Raw genomic sequence first — 14,843 nt, 5'->3', positions numbered from 1 at the left:
TTCTAGTAAACTAAGCAGGAACGGGTGATTCACCCTTTCGAACGCCTTAGCCAGATATAGCTGTGCCATTGCTACCTGCCCAATACCCTCAGCGACACACTCTAGCACCAATCTCGCAACATGAATATTGGTCAGAATGGTCCGACCTCTGATGCCACAGGTTTGATGATCACCTACCACAGATCTTATCATGACTTGTAACCGGTTAGCTAATACTTTTGAAAAAATTTTATAATCCACCTTGCATATATCCATGCATAATGGGCCGATATCCGTCCACTTTCTGCAATTTAGTTTCATGATTGATTTTGGCTATGAGGACAATGTGCCCTTCGTACATTGTGGCAGGTAAGTACCCAACTTCGAAGGCCTCACGGTACACCTGAAGTAATAATAGGGACAAGAGGGAACAAAAACACTGATCAAATTCGGCAGTAAGGCCATCCGAGCCGGGTGTCTTGCCTTCGCTAACGAATCTATGTATGCAATAACCTCATTGATATCAATGTTACATTTGCATAATCATAATCATCCTGATTTAATTGGGGCAGCAACGATACAAATTTGGTGGCACACAACCCTGTATCCAACGGCTTATGGCTTCGAAATAGTTTTTGATAATGTTAAAAGCGCTTTAGTTATTAGAGTCGGCTCACTAACAACAATTCTACCATAGTCTTTATCTAGGATTTGTTTAGACAGTACGTGTCGGCGCTCATCACCTAGGAACCTACTGCCAGACTGTTCTTCCAGAAAACGCTGCGCTCGTGCGCGTACTAGTGTACCTCTGTATTTTTGTGTGTACAAAGCTTGTAACTGCGCCTTACTATTATGAATATCATCAATATACTAACCGGGATGTAGACATTCAAGCTCATGTAATTTCCTCAGAAGTATATACACTGCTTTGTAATTATTCTTTTTTTTCAAAGGCCAACATTGATGCCTGTTCGATGGCTATCATTTTAACTTCCTGTTTGATTAATTCTCACACAGCAAAGAGAGGCAAGTCCTTGTGGCATGACAAATGAGATATAAGTTCAGTAACACGCTTTTGAAAGCACTCACACGAAAGTAATTGATGAATAAATTTTCACAACTCCCAGCACATACGCCGGCTTTGGTATCGGCGGATGCCAAAAGATGCCGAGACTGGGCAATGGTCACTAAAGAATACAGGGTGCACAGTGTAACCATAAATAAGAGATAGTGCATTAAAAATGAAACGTAAATGCGATCAAGCCTTGCATGTGAGCTACCTTGGAAATGCGTGTAGCGACATCTCGCCCTCTTCATTTTCCCTATGTACACACGCTGATAATCATACATCAGGCTTTGCAACGCATCACTACTTCGATCATGTCTCAGCTTCAATAACGTACGATCTTGTGCATTACATACCAGCGGCGTAGCCAGAAGTTTTGTTCGGGAGGGGGGGCGGGGGGGCTCAGGTTGCAGCGCAACCTCCTCCTTATGGAATTCGTCGAGGGATCAAATACATGAATAATGACTGTATTGCAATTGCCAATGCCATGCTGCAAACGAATTATTGAACCCTACGCACTGTGAATACAAGTAAAGTATGTATTTTTTTCATAAAAAATATATTCGTATGTCCCAAAAATTGTGGCAGAAATAACTGATATCAATGCTTCCGCATTTTTTGTCTATTTGATAAGTACAGAAAATATCACGCGAACTTTAGAAGTATATCAGTTCAAAACCAGCAACACAGTGCATGCAGCTGATGTGAAAAACGTAAAGGCCATGAAATTAACAAGTTCAGGACAAATATTTTGATGAATCTATGTCATTCACGAACCTTGTTTACATTTTTGTACATATGCAACAGCCAGGGAAAAATCTCAAGGACACTGTCCTTCGTTGCAATGGATTGCGCAGGAGCAGCTGTTACCAGTCGTGTATTGTGAGTAATTGCACCGAAATTATAGCCGCAACAGTGAGTACATATAAAAAGCAGGAGTTAGGCAAAATATACATTAGAAATGCGTAGAATGGAATATACAGATGCGAAGATACAACTTGATAAAGGGCAAAAAAGTGTCGCCGGAAACAAAGTTCACTGCTTGTATACACAAAACCTCGCAAGAAGATATTTAAATTTACGTATAAGTATCCAATAAACCTACGTATCTTAGCAAACGTCAGTGTATATAATACGTCAAACAAGACAAATAAACATATTGCTCAGTCACAGATAGTAAACTTTCCGCATATAAAGACAGACGATCCAGGCAAGAACAATACTATGATCGCAGAAATCGTGATATGTACTTCGGCCATGCTGCGGTCGCGACTGCACCATATGGGTAAAATAATAGCGGAAGGTGCAGAAATTAGTACGAAAATGTGCATTTTAGCGGCCTGCACAGCGGCAACAATAATTATGCACCAAAAATTAAAGAAGGCTATTGTTTTGCTTCAAAAAATAAGTAAAAGCAGGTAGCCAAAAAGGAAAGAAAAGGACAAACGAAAGCCACAGATGAGGCGGCAAGTTGAACTACCCAATATCCGAGTGTGTTTGTTGGGAAACGCTGCGTGGGCCGGGCTTTCAATGAGAAAGGTCGGTCAAAATTGGTTATGGATTGCCTCGTAATTTTCGTATTCGTATGATAATTTTGATCATGATGCTAACTGTTACAATAAATGGTGAAAATTTCTGTGGTTTTAAAAGCTAATGAACAGTCCTACTTTTCATAATTACGAGTTCTGAAGACACAGAGCTTTTTACTTGAATTGATTTTTGCTGCTTCGCTGTCTAAAGGACAAACTTCACTCGGCGGGGAAGTTTAGTGAAGCGGTCAATGACTTCGCACCCGTTGATGCCGATGTCTCTGTGGGCGTATAAAAGATCCAGCCTAACCATGCGTTCCTCAGACATTGCAGAGCGCAAGTAGTTTTTTTAGTAATCTCATGTTTGAAAATATTTGCTCTGCGCTGGCAGTGGTCACGAGAAGAGTGACTAGAATCTTTAGCAGTTTGTACACATTTATATAGAACCTCCAGACGCAATGAGAGAGGGCATCTATTCCAGTGCTAAAACCTAAATATACTTCTTCGATGTCGTTGGCATCCTTGTTTAGGTGCCTTGCACAAACAGTAAGCTGTGTGTTTCCAGCAATATACGTCGTTTCGTCAGCAAGTACGGAGAAGTAGCTGCAGCGTTTACTTTTGCATCTAATTTCACCGATAATTTCACCAAAAATTTATATAATTTGGTTTTGTACATCTGGGCTTAAACAAATACGAGGCATTACTGGGGCAACTCTCCAAATGGTTCTTCAGATATATATCGCCACAATCAGCTCGCATGCGAAGAAGAGCGTTGAAAATACCAGTATTTCCAGCTGCGGCTTTGCTTTAATCCATAGGACCACTGTCCCTATGGCCACGGAGAGCCATACTTTGTCGCCCGCAAGAAAGAACTGTCTCAATAATAGGCCGCTAACCTTCTTCTGTTTTCTCTTATTTTACTTTGCCTGCCCTGGTCCAGCTGATCGTTCACATTGGGCGCGCTTCCTGAAAATGTTTAAAGAAATTTATCAGCTGCCAGCTGACAGTCACGGTGATATTTAGTATTCTCGTGTGTGTGGAAGATTGCGAGCGCGTGCTTCCATTTCTGGAACGGCGTGAATGCGAGGGCTCCAGTGCGCGCTTGTTGGCGCAAGTATATAAGAACATTAAACCCGTAAAGTTCCAGTTTGAAAATCTGAAGCATGCCTTTGGAAATGTCAGTGCACTTTTCGCGTCAAAAGTTTATGATAATTTTGTACCCACAAAGGTCGGAATTGAAATCCATGCGCTCCGTAGATTCCACGGCCGCTGCAAGATGCCGCGACGCGCCCGTTCACTATCGAAAAGCCGTTGAAACTTTGTGCTCGGATGGGGCTCCTTGCGTTATGTGACTCCAAGCGCAGGAGCGTTGTCACGAAATCCAGCCCGATTTCGCAATGTTCGTGCCAAAATGTCGTGTCGAGCGTGAAAAAGACATTGTAGACAAAATCCCTAATGATTCCCGGCGCCGGTGGTTGTTTTGGTGGGCGCCGCAAAATTTCGGGGGGGGGGGGGGGGAGGGGCTGAAGCCCTCTCAGCCCCCTCCCCCCTGGCTACGCCCCTGTTACATACGCAATTAAAGTCTCCAAAAGGAGCCAATGCACGATCGGTAGACGATTGATGTTCTGGAGATATAAAACAGCACTCTCGTTCACGTAGCTTGTTTGGGGCATAAACACATACAAATCTAAAGCTAATACCACTGATATCAATATCTCACCATTTTAGGCGCCCTTCTCTAGGTGTAAACAAATGCAGCACATCACGTATTGTATATGTTTTCTAAGAAATACGATACAACCCGCAGAAACTCCTATTGCATGGTGCACACAAACATTATAGTCAGATAGAGATGGAGTTCGAGCTACTTCTACGTTTTCATCAGATTCAATCTTTATTTCTTGGATAGCAGCGATGTCTAATTTTCTATTGTGCAACACACGAAGCAGCTGTACTTGCCGTCGCTTACTGCTTAAGCCACGGCCACTTAAAGTACCAAAATGGAAGGGAAGAGCGCCTGCCATGATTACCTATGTTAGTGCAGCGTCTAGCCACCGCTCCACAGGTGCACACTTTTTTCTATATGAAGTGATGCATTGGCGACCTTTTGCTGCACTTTAAGACAAGATACATCAGCGGGAGTAGGCGTTCCCCGGAGCGCTTTTGTCAACTTTGACACTTTGGGAACACGGGCCTCCTTTCCCGAGGGCGATGGGTTGTCAGGTGGCGCTGGACGCTTCTTAGTTGCCTCACACATCGATCCAGATTCTACTGATGGCGGGTGGTCTTGAACTGGTGGCAATTCTGCCCATGACATATTTGTTTTGTCGTCAGGCAACTTAGTATCCTCCACAGTGGCAGGCTTCGGGCTGAGGCTATCGTCAGCCGATGAAGGCTTTGTCTCTTCCTGTCGATGAGCTTCGGCGGGTGTTTGACCGGTTGCATCCACAACCTCACTCATGTCCACTAGATGACCGGTGATGGTCTCATCCTCAGCTGGTCTATTTACACAAAGCTTGTCAGTGTAGGTTCCGATGCATGCATCTGCAATATGACCGTAGCGGTGACAGTTACTGCAGCGTGGTGTCGTATATTGTCGCCGGATATGCCTGACTCTGTTGCACCGTAGGCAAAGTTGTGGTCGGCCAGGAAGAAAGACGAGAAACTGGTGCCCGTATATGCTCAATAGGGGAGGCAGATTACTGGAAAGACTCCATCCTTCAATGTAAAAGCCACGTCGCGATTGGTAATTTGCCACCCCTCCATGCCGTCACCCCGCCAAATTTATCTCGTGATAGACTGTACTGTTCCATTTGGTTCAGCGCTTAAACAATCCGTCTGTGTTCGAGGTGTGGAGGAAGCCAAAGAAGCTTCATATTGATATTCTTGCATTCCGGGTCTATGACAAGGCACTTGAGGCTCTTCACCAACAGCTCGCCTTTGTCGACAAGTTTCTGTTTCGCGATGCTATTAACACATGTTACTAGCCACAAATCGCTCATCTGGTACTGCCCAGCGCGGAGGATATCAGATGCATTCAGAAATGAAAGGAGTGTATCGCGAAAGTCTGAGGCTCGATACGGCTGCCCTGTCAGGACAGCTTGCAGGAAAACTGAATTGAGAACGGTATGGCCAGTTGTTAGACGAGGGAGAATGACCTTATAATTACCGGAATCAGTTGTTGACGGTGGTTGGAATTTTGGTTTCCAGCAGAGCTCTGTAGGATATACACCCACGCTTGCAGAACATGCATTTATGGGAACCATATGATTGCGTTGTACCGATGATTGTAACAAAACTTGCTATGGGCGAGAGAAAGAGAAAATGAGAGCGAGAGAAGGAGAGACACACACACACAGAGAGAAAGAGAAACACAGATAGAAAGAAAGAGAGACAAAGTATGAGACAGAGAGAAAGAGAGAGGGGCGGGATTTAAACCCGGGTACTCACGGTCCGAAAGCAAGCGTCATACCCACTACGCTTTACACCCAAACTTACAGAGCTTCGCTGTTTCCTCTGATTTCACAAGCGTGGAACTTGCTTAATTTTTTTAAAGACAAAGTTTTTCTTAGCGAGTGACCCCCACTTTTCCGTAGCTGGCGCTTCTAGCCTCTTATTGCGAGGGCCGATCCCGGAGAAAGTAGAGCCTAAAAATGTGGGCTGATATGTGCTACGGGGGCCACTGGCTTCGATGATATTCCGAATATATATATATATATATATATATATATATATATATATGGATCCCTTGAGAAAAGTTGGTCCACCGACCGAAATTGGTGGGTTCATTAACGCAAGATAACCGCGAAGTTGTGCTTCTCATTTTAACACGAAAGTGTTTTATGCCGGGGTCCACCAAGACTTCAATGACGTATTTCCGTCACGGAAATACGTCATAGAACATAATACAAAGAAAGAAACCAGAAGAAAAAGTTCCACTAACATGCAAAATTTGGAAATCGAACCCACGACCTCTCGGTCCGCGACGATAGATCGCCGAGCGTTTAACCCATTGCGCCACAAACGCATTTGCGGACAGCTACACAGACGCGCCTTATATCCTAACCTTATAACCTAACCAATGCCTCCTAAAAAAAAAAAAAAAAAAACTATGCCTGGGACGTGAGCCGGAGACGCGGCGCCCTACCCTTTCCGTTTTCCTCCTCTCCACATAGTACAACCCCTAGATCCTCTCGCGGCGAACGCTTGCAACACACCTGCGGCGGCGGCGCGTCGCCGTGCCATGGTAACTCGAGCAGACGACGCACGCCCGCCTTTGCCTACCGTGACCTTTGCTTCACCAGACGACATCGCGCTGATTTGACTCGGTGACGATTCAGTTACGTGCTTTGTCTTGCGCGTTGTATTAGTGTGTCAGTTACGTGCTTCGTCTTTCGCGTTGTGCTAGCGTGTGCAGCGTAGTGCAGCTTCCATATGCACGACGGTTGCTCATGGTCATCGACGTTGGTAGTCGTGATGGAGGAGACGTGCCACCAGGCGTCAGCGTGGGTGCATCAATGCCTACGGGCGCTTTAGCCACAAAACACCAATAGACATTATATATCAATGTGCAATAAACATTACACTACTTCTGTGAAGACACGTTTCACTTTCGTGTTCTATACCGATTCCTATATAAGAGGGATCAACCACATTTTTTTCTATATACGCTTGGCCCATTGAAAAGTCCAGTTACTATATATATATATATATATATATATATATATAGTGAGCATTATATTACCCCTTCATCTTCTTCATCTGTATACACCCATCATCATGGCCAGCGTCATTCTCTTCAGCGCGTGGCTCCCATAATAAACCGTCTAGGTTGAACAGCTGTCTCGCCAGTGGTGGAGGCTGCTCTCGATCCCTTGGTCAAGAGCAGGGATCGAGAGCAGGGAGCGGGGAGATCAGGTCGAGAGCAGGGAGCAGGGATATAAAATAAAGAATTGTGCGACGGGAGGAATCGAATAGAGGACCTCTAGCACACTGGCCCGATGCTTTAAACATTACACACGGATACGTGCATCAGCAGGCGGAATAGAACATCCTTAAGCATTTCCGGTGGCGCTTGACGCGTTTTATTGCAATATCATTTATGTCAACACTCCATGCGATCTTTCGCCGCCGTCGATAATTACACATACAAATACTGATTTCTGTAGTTTTGATACGTTTTATGAAGAACATCACTCACGTTATCTTTACGCTTTCTTTCTGCATTATAATTTTAATGCCAGGTGGTCAGAAATCTCTAGGCAGTTTCGTGTTCCAGTCACAAAGACTGGTGCACAGAAGGAGCTGTATTCTAAGATATCAGGTTAAACAGCTTTGCTTGCTGGAACAAATTGTAATACAGCTGTGCAGACCCTGCAGATCAACGCCTGGGGAACCCAGACGTGGCGCTGCAGGAACAGGATACCGAGTCCAAGCGACAACGCCGACAAAACCCTGCACTTCAATGAATGAATAAACAACTTTAGGACCTGCGGGGCTGGGAGGAGACAGATACAACTCGCGGTAGAGCTCCATCACCTCCACGGCCCAGCGCAGGACGGCGTCCTGCAGACCAGGCTCGGAGCTGCCCATGGCAGCCCCCGCAGCTCCGCACTCTCAAGGCAAGGGGGGGGGGGGGTGTATGGGGTAGTAGGGGCATTCTAGAAGTATGTGGTTATATTTAGCGTAAGAGGCTGGGCACCTATTAAGGTACATACAGATGCCAGCGGTGTTGGCCTCAAAAAAAAAATTAAATTATGGGGTTTTACGTGCCAAAACCAGTTCTGATTATGAGGCACGCCGTAGTGGGGGACTCCGGAAATTTGGACCACCAGGGGTTCTTTAACGTGCACCTAAATCTAAGTACACGGGTGTTTTCGCATTTCGCCCCCATCGAAATGCGGCCGCCGTGGCCTCGGCGCTGTCTTAGCGCAGCGCAAAGAAGGGTTTCCTGAATATGTTGTGGCATATGCAAGCCGTACGCTTACTAAAGCCGAGACCAATTACACCGTCACGGAAAAAGAATGTCTGGCAATAATCTGGGCGCTTACTAAGTTCCGGCGCTATTTGTATGGTCGCTAATTTGATGTCGTCACGGACCATCATGCACTATGCTGGCTGTCGTCATTGAAGGATCCCTCAGGTCGTCTCGCCCGCTGGGCGCTGCGCTTACAGGATTACGATATCCACGTACTGTACCGCAACGGACGCCAGCAAGCTGACGCTGACGCCCTCTCACGTTCTCCCTTGCCTGACGACAATGCCTGCTGCTCCCTATCCCAGCTTGACGTTTCTTCCGTCGACATTGAGACCATCGCTCCCTAGCAGCGCAAGGACCCCTGGATTGCCTCCGTCATAGACTTCCTTGCTGACCCGTCATCGCCGCCAACCACTCGTGCGTTGCGCCGTCAAGCTCGCCATTTCGCCATTCGCGACGACCTGCTTCACCGACGCAATTACACCTCTGACGGCCGCCAGTGGTTATTAGTAGTACCTCGAAGCCTGCGTTCTGAACTCTGCGCATCGTTCCACTCTGATCCACAGTGTGCACACTCGGGACTTTTCAAAACGTTCCAGCGCCTCCGACAAGGCTACTACTGGCGAGGAATGTACAACTACGTTCAAAAGTTCGTTCGCTCGTGCCCCGACTGCCAGCGCCGAAAATCTTCACGCCTACTCTCGCCAGCTGGTCTGCAGCCTCTACCCTGCCCTACCCGGCCGTTCGGGCGCGTCGGCATCCATTTGTATGGGCCACTTCCCTTGACGTCGGCTGGTAACCGCTGGGCCATTGTGGAAGTAGATCATCTTACACGATACACCGAAACCGCCGCTCTCCCAGCAGCTACGGCGCGCGATGTTGCCTCATTCCTACTTCGCCGATTCATCCTGCGGCATGGTCCACCTCAAGAACTGCTCAGCGACCGCGGACGCGTGTTCCTGTTGAAAGTTGTTGAAGCGATTCTCAAGGAGTGCCACGTTGTTCATCGTATACGACTACGGCGTACCACTCTCAAACGAATGGCCTCACAGAACGCTTCAACCGTACACTCGGCGACATGCTTTCAATGTACGTCACCTCCGACCACACGAACTGGGACGCCATTCTGCCCTTCGTGACCTACGCGTGTAATATACCGCTACGCAGAGCACCACTGGATTTTCACCCTATTTCTTACTGTATGGTGGACACCCTTCGCACACCATCGACACCATTCTACCGTACCGGCCGGATGCATCCGAATGTGTGCCTATTTCTGCCACGGTCAGGCACGCAGAAGAGTGCCGTGACCTAGCACGGGCCTTTACTTCCGATGATCAAGAGCGACAGAGGAGCTCTCGCGGTGACGCCACTTCGACGGTCACCTTCGATCCGGGAGCGCTCGTGTGGCTCTCAGTCCCTTTCACTGCCCCTGGCCTCTCATCAAAACTGGTCCCGAAGTATGAAGGCCCTTATCGTATTCTCGAACGCGCATCCCCTGTGAACTACGTAATCGAACCAGTTGAGCCATCTTCAGACATGCGCCGCCGTGGACGAGACATTGTCCATGTCGACCGTCTCAAGCGTTACTTCGACCCGCTCATCGTGATGAGCTGTTAGGTCGCCGGACGGCTCCCTTATCGCTCCCGGGCGTGATTGTAGTGAAGAAGAGAGACACGCTAGTGGATAGAGCGCTACTGGCTCTAAACGCTAGTGGGTCGCGCGCTCTCACTCAGCAACGGCTCTCGTGCTGGGAAGCTGTTACTGCGCTGACTGTTGACGCTGCGCTGCTCCAAGCTCTGCCGAATAAACACCCTTAGACTGTCAACAAAGAACAGATATCGCAGTTCTGTAAGCTGCATCTGTTAGAGCATCTGAAGCGGACAAACTTGATACATGAGTTTGTAGCTTGCGTGAAAGTGTTACGGTTACCAGGATTATCAAAAATCCTACTCACAAATTAGTGCTGTACTTGAGACTGGTGTATAATACATCAACTTTGTCCGCTTTAAATTTATCAAAATGTGAAGTTTACATTACTGGCGTATCAGTATTTATTACAAAGCTAGAGTTAGAGTAAAGAACATGGTACTTGATTTTAAATTTTGCAATTCGTAGCTATTTCCCTAAGCAGAATGGATGACCTAAAATAAAATATCTGCTTCCTACAGTAACACAACTTTCTCTTTTAAACCACAGTAACACAACTTTCTCTTTTAAATGCAACAAATCTAATTAATTTTGGTGTTATGGACACCGAACAAACGCATTTCTCCGTTCCGACGTATTTATATAGGAGCTGCCATGCTAAAGGCTCCTCTGAATGCAAATAACTTTCTTTCCCTCTTTCTCCCGTTTTCATGGTCGGCGAACTGGGTTTCTCCGCCGTTGCAAACGCGCCGATGCAAAGACCACTTGTTCTAGCGCAACAGAGTTGCGGGGCGCGTTCATTGCCGGTTAACGCTAAACTAGCTCTAGAACGCACATACTATCACCCGAGACCATTGTGGCGTCTGAAGGTGTCGATGTTGTGTTTGGTGGTGGAGAAGCTGTGTCGTGTTTCCCACACCGCCTGGGTGCTTCGTCCCCGAAATCCCCTGAGCATCTTTTGCCGAGATGTGCCATTTCATCTTGCTAGCTTACCACGGCTTCACTTGGACTCACTCCCCCCGTTCGTAAGATCACCATGAATTTAAAACGAATGTTCGGAGGAGTACCTATCCTCCGTGGAGTCGGCGAGCGGAGAAAAAAGCGCGGGTGCGCAGCCGTCGTCCCACCTCTGTCTTCTGCTGCCGTCGTCACGCTGTCGGAATTCCGTTATCGTCATTTCATTTTGGTCACGCGGCGCCTTCGTCTTGCCATCATCTCCATCGCCGTCCACCATCACGCCGCCACTGTCGTCGTGGTTACGTTGTCGTACCGTCTTCCAGAACATGTTGTTGATAATTTGTGCTGCCCTTCTGAGACACCGTTATGACATCATCTGTATAGCTCCGGAAGCACTACTGCTAGTGTGCCCGTTTGATTTGTGCAGTTCGCATGAGGTATTCGCTCACTGATGATCATTTGCGATGTCTTCTGGCACAATTTGTTTTTCTCACGGCTTGATTTTTTCCGAATTCTCCGACCTATGCCATAACTTGGCTACAGTGAGAGAGAGTGAGAGAAAGAATGAAATCAAACACGTTAGCCAGGTTGTACTTTGCTCGAGACCTTACACTGAGGAAAGGAGAAAAAGGGAGACAAGGAAAATGGAAAGGAAGAAACATAAAAAGTTATGTGTACGCACACAGATAATCCAAGGCGGCCGTAGAGCCCAGGTGTCTTTAACAAATGCATCAATGACCTCTGGTGGCTTTCTGTAAGGATGACGGTCGCGTCTACTTCTGGTAAAGTCCTAGCAGATGTTTCGCCAGCTTTTGGAGAAAAGAAACACAACCTCTGCACTGTGTGTTCAATTGTTCATTCCGATTATTTGAACTATTTATACTCTGTGGCATCTTTATACGGGGGTAATGACGTGGGAGGGGGCTTCAGACTACGGGCGCAGAGCGCAACAGTTAAAAAAAGGAAAAGCACGTGTTACACTGAAAGAAGCCAGCGCGCCATATCGTCCTTTTGTTCGGGGCCGTTTCAAGTTCTCTATTGTGTTGCACAATGCCTGAAGTCTGCGTTTTGCCGAGGTGCGAGAAAGAAGCGCGTAAGAGAAGAATAGCGCATGCGCTATCGGCGCGTATCGGCGCGCATGCGGTATAGCTTGACAGCTGCGATCTTAGTACGTAGCGATACGGTTACAAAACGTAATGTGCAGGGCACTTGGGTGCCAGGATCACAGTCTCTGCTTGCATACACGGCCTGCAAAACTTAGAGCCACACAGCAACTGGAGGAATGATGAACACCAGCCTCCAGGTAGTTATTGCTGTCGCCATTCTGGCGATGACTCTTGCCTGTAAGTGCTATTGTGCATTCTATGCACATAATCTGCATGCAATTTCTCTACCAGAAAACGCATGTAGCAAACACGCGTATATAGATTAGAAAATCCTCTAATTTCTAATGAAATAGCTTTCCATCCAACCTGCTGACACGTGAACTCGACAGGCAGTGCACGTAAGCACGAGTTTAAGCGGCCGAAGTGTTATGTGGAATCGTTAGCGGTAGGCACTCGTCTCTTAATTGTTAAACACTGTGCTTCGGTGAATGTACGAGCATAAATGGGAAGTAGAGCGGCCGCGATGACGGAACCCGACGAAGAAAGGGTGCACACAAGCACAAGAACTAGCCCAACCATTAACTCTACTGCTGGTAAATGTAAATGAAGTGATGGCGATTGTTGCGGCGGCGCTAACATGTGCTCATAACTAAAACACATCTGAGATTCTTGTCATCTGCTGCTCCTGGCGAGGCAGCAGTCCGGCAGCACCTCTTTTTTTCTGCTTCCTTGACGGATTCACAGTCGTGCGTGGCCTTAGGTAAGAGATAACATCACTGTGAGCGTTTGCCACCTCCATCGCTAACGCAGGTTAAACGTCGTAACCTTGCCAATTCATGGCAACTTGCAACGCTGTTTCATCAAAACGCAGGGTTATAACTACGGTTCACGACGTTCAATCAAAATGGAAACAAAACACACAGTGCACTCCGAAATCATTCGCGCTTCACTAAGAATGTCAGCAGAAAGCGACAACAACCCGCCGTGAGGGCTCATTATCTACACCGCGTTCTGCTTCTGAGAGAGAGGTCGCTGGTTCAGTTAGTGTGTGCCGCGGTCGCCTTCATAAGCTGGCAAAATGCGGAAGCGCTCGTGTACTTTGATTTAGATGCCAATTGGAGAAGCGAAGGTGGTCGAAATAAATTCGAAGCCCCCAATTACAGAGTCCCCCCACAACCCCAATTAGGGCGCGTGTGTTTTAGGATGGTAAACTTTCAGACGATAAACTCTATAATTACATTTTTTTAGCAAGAGTTGGAGTTGAAAACGCGTCCATCCCGTATGAGAGATCATGACGCCTTCCCGTTTGTATTTTATAATTCGTTGCGCTTTTACATGTAACTGGCAGTGCGAAAATGTCCGCCTGAGTGATTTTATAAATTGTTGCTCGTTATCGCATCGAACCATAGTCGGTTTTGTCGCTGTATGAAGTACTCAGCGAAGGTTTAAAGCGAACCTTGCTTTGTCTACATTCCCGGGTTTGACGTGGCTGCTCCTGCTCCTATCTGCTGCTGGGTCGATGAGTTTCTCGGCGGATATGTTTGTGGATATTATGTTGAAACGATAAATGTGCGCTGAATGCAAGTAGCAGCAAAAGTATTCCTTTACCTATGTATTTATTTTTTCAAGCAAGTGTATATCTTTCGGATGAACAATTATGTTAGCGCAACATTTTTTCTCTTGGATGAGCAATAAAATATGCCCACCTGAAAGAAGATAGAATCTTGTACTGCATCCTTAAATTGATGCTTTACTTTTCAGCCGGTTGCTTCTTCCATGCGCGCATTCAATGTAGTTCTCTTCCGTTATCAACAAACATGTCACCTGTGCTTGCCTCATGAATGCGTAACTCTAGTGTAATTAAAATGTTTTATTGCAGCAAGTTCTGTAGTTATCTAAAAGGAAAGAAAGTGTAACGACTAATTTTTAGCTATAAATATAGCATGCATTGTACGAAAAAGAGGAAAATTTTAGCGAACCGCCATGAAGAAGAGCAAACCTTTAGAAGAGGCATGAATTGGGCTAATTGATGTGTATTCATTGTTCTTGCGCTAAGCACTGTAGGATGCAACAGGGACGAAACGAACACTGAACTTGAAGCGGACACGAAGTGACACAGGGGAGCCCTCCCCTGTGTCACTTCGTGTCCGCTTCAAGTCCAGTGTTTGTTTCGTCCTTGTTGCGTCCTACAGTGCTTAGCGCAAGAAACATGAAGAACATACCTCATCGTGTGATTTAAATAAAATTAAAATAATAATAAAAGTTGTTCGGAAACCGTCGACAAGGATTGTCATTTTGAACGAATAACCGAACGTTTCTAGAAAGCGATTCGCTTTATTAAATGAACGATGCGCCGGATAGCGTAAATTAGTTGCAGTGACAATATTTAGGTATACCGCTCGCTGCTTCATTGCGTAGAGAACGGAGCCGTTACACAGCGCATCCGTACCGGTAGTATATATGTCTTTACATACAAGCCGATTCGTCCTGTGTCATGTCATTAGCGGCGCGAATGCTACCGTGGTAGGTGACTTCCATTCTTCTCTCAGGCGGCGCCCTCTCTCGCAGCCGTCCCACGG

This window comes from Dermacentor silvarum, chromosome 4 (genome assembly GCF_013339745.2).
Source record: "Dermacentor silvarum isolate Dsil-2018 chromosome 4, BIME_Dsil_1.4, whole genome shotgun sequence".
NCBI classification, from domain to species: Eukaryota; Metazoa; Arthropoda; class Arachnida; order Ixodida; family Ixodidae; genus Dermacentor; species Dermacentor silvarum.
Note: the sequence above shows the minus strand (reverse complement) of the source record.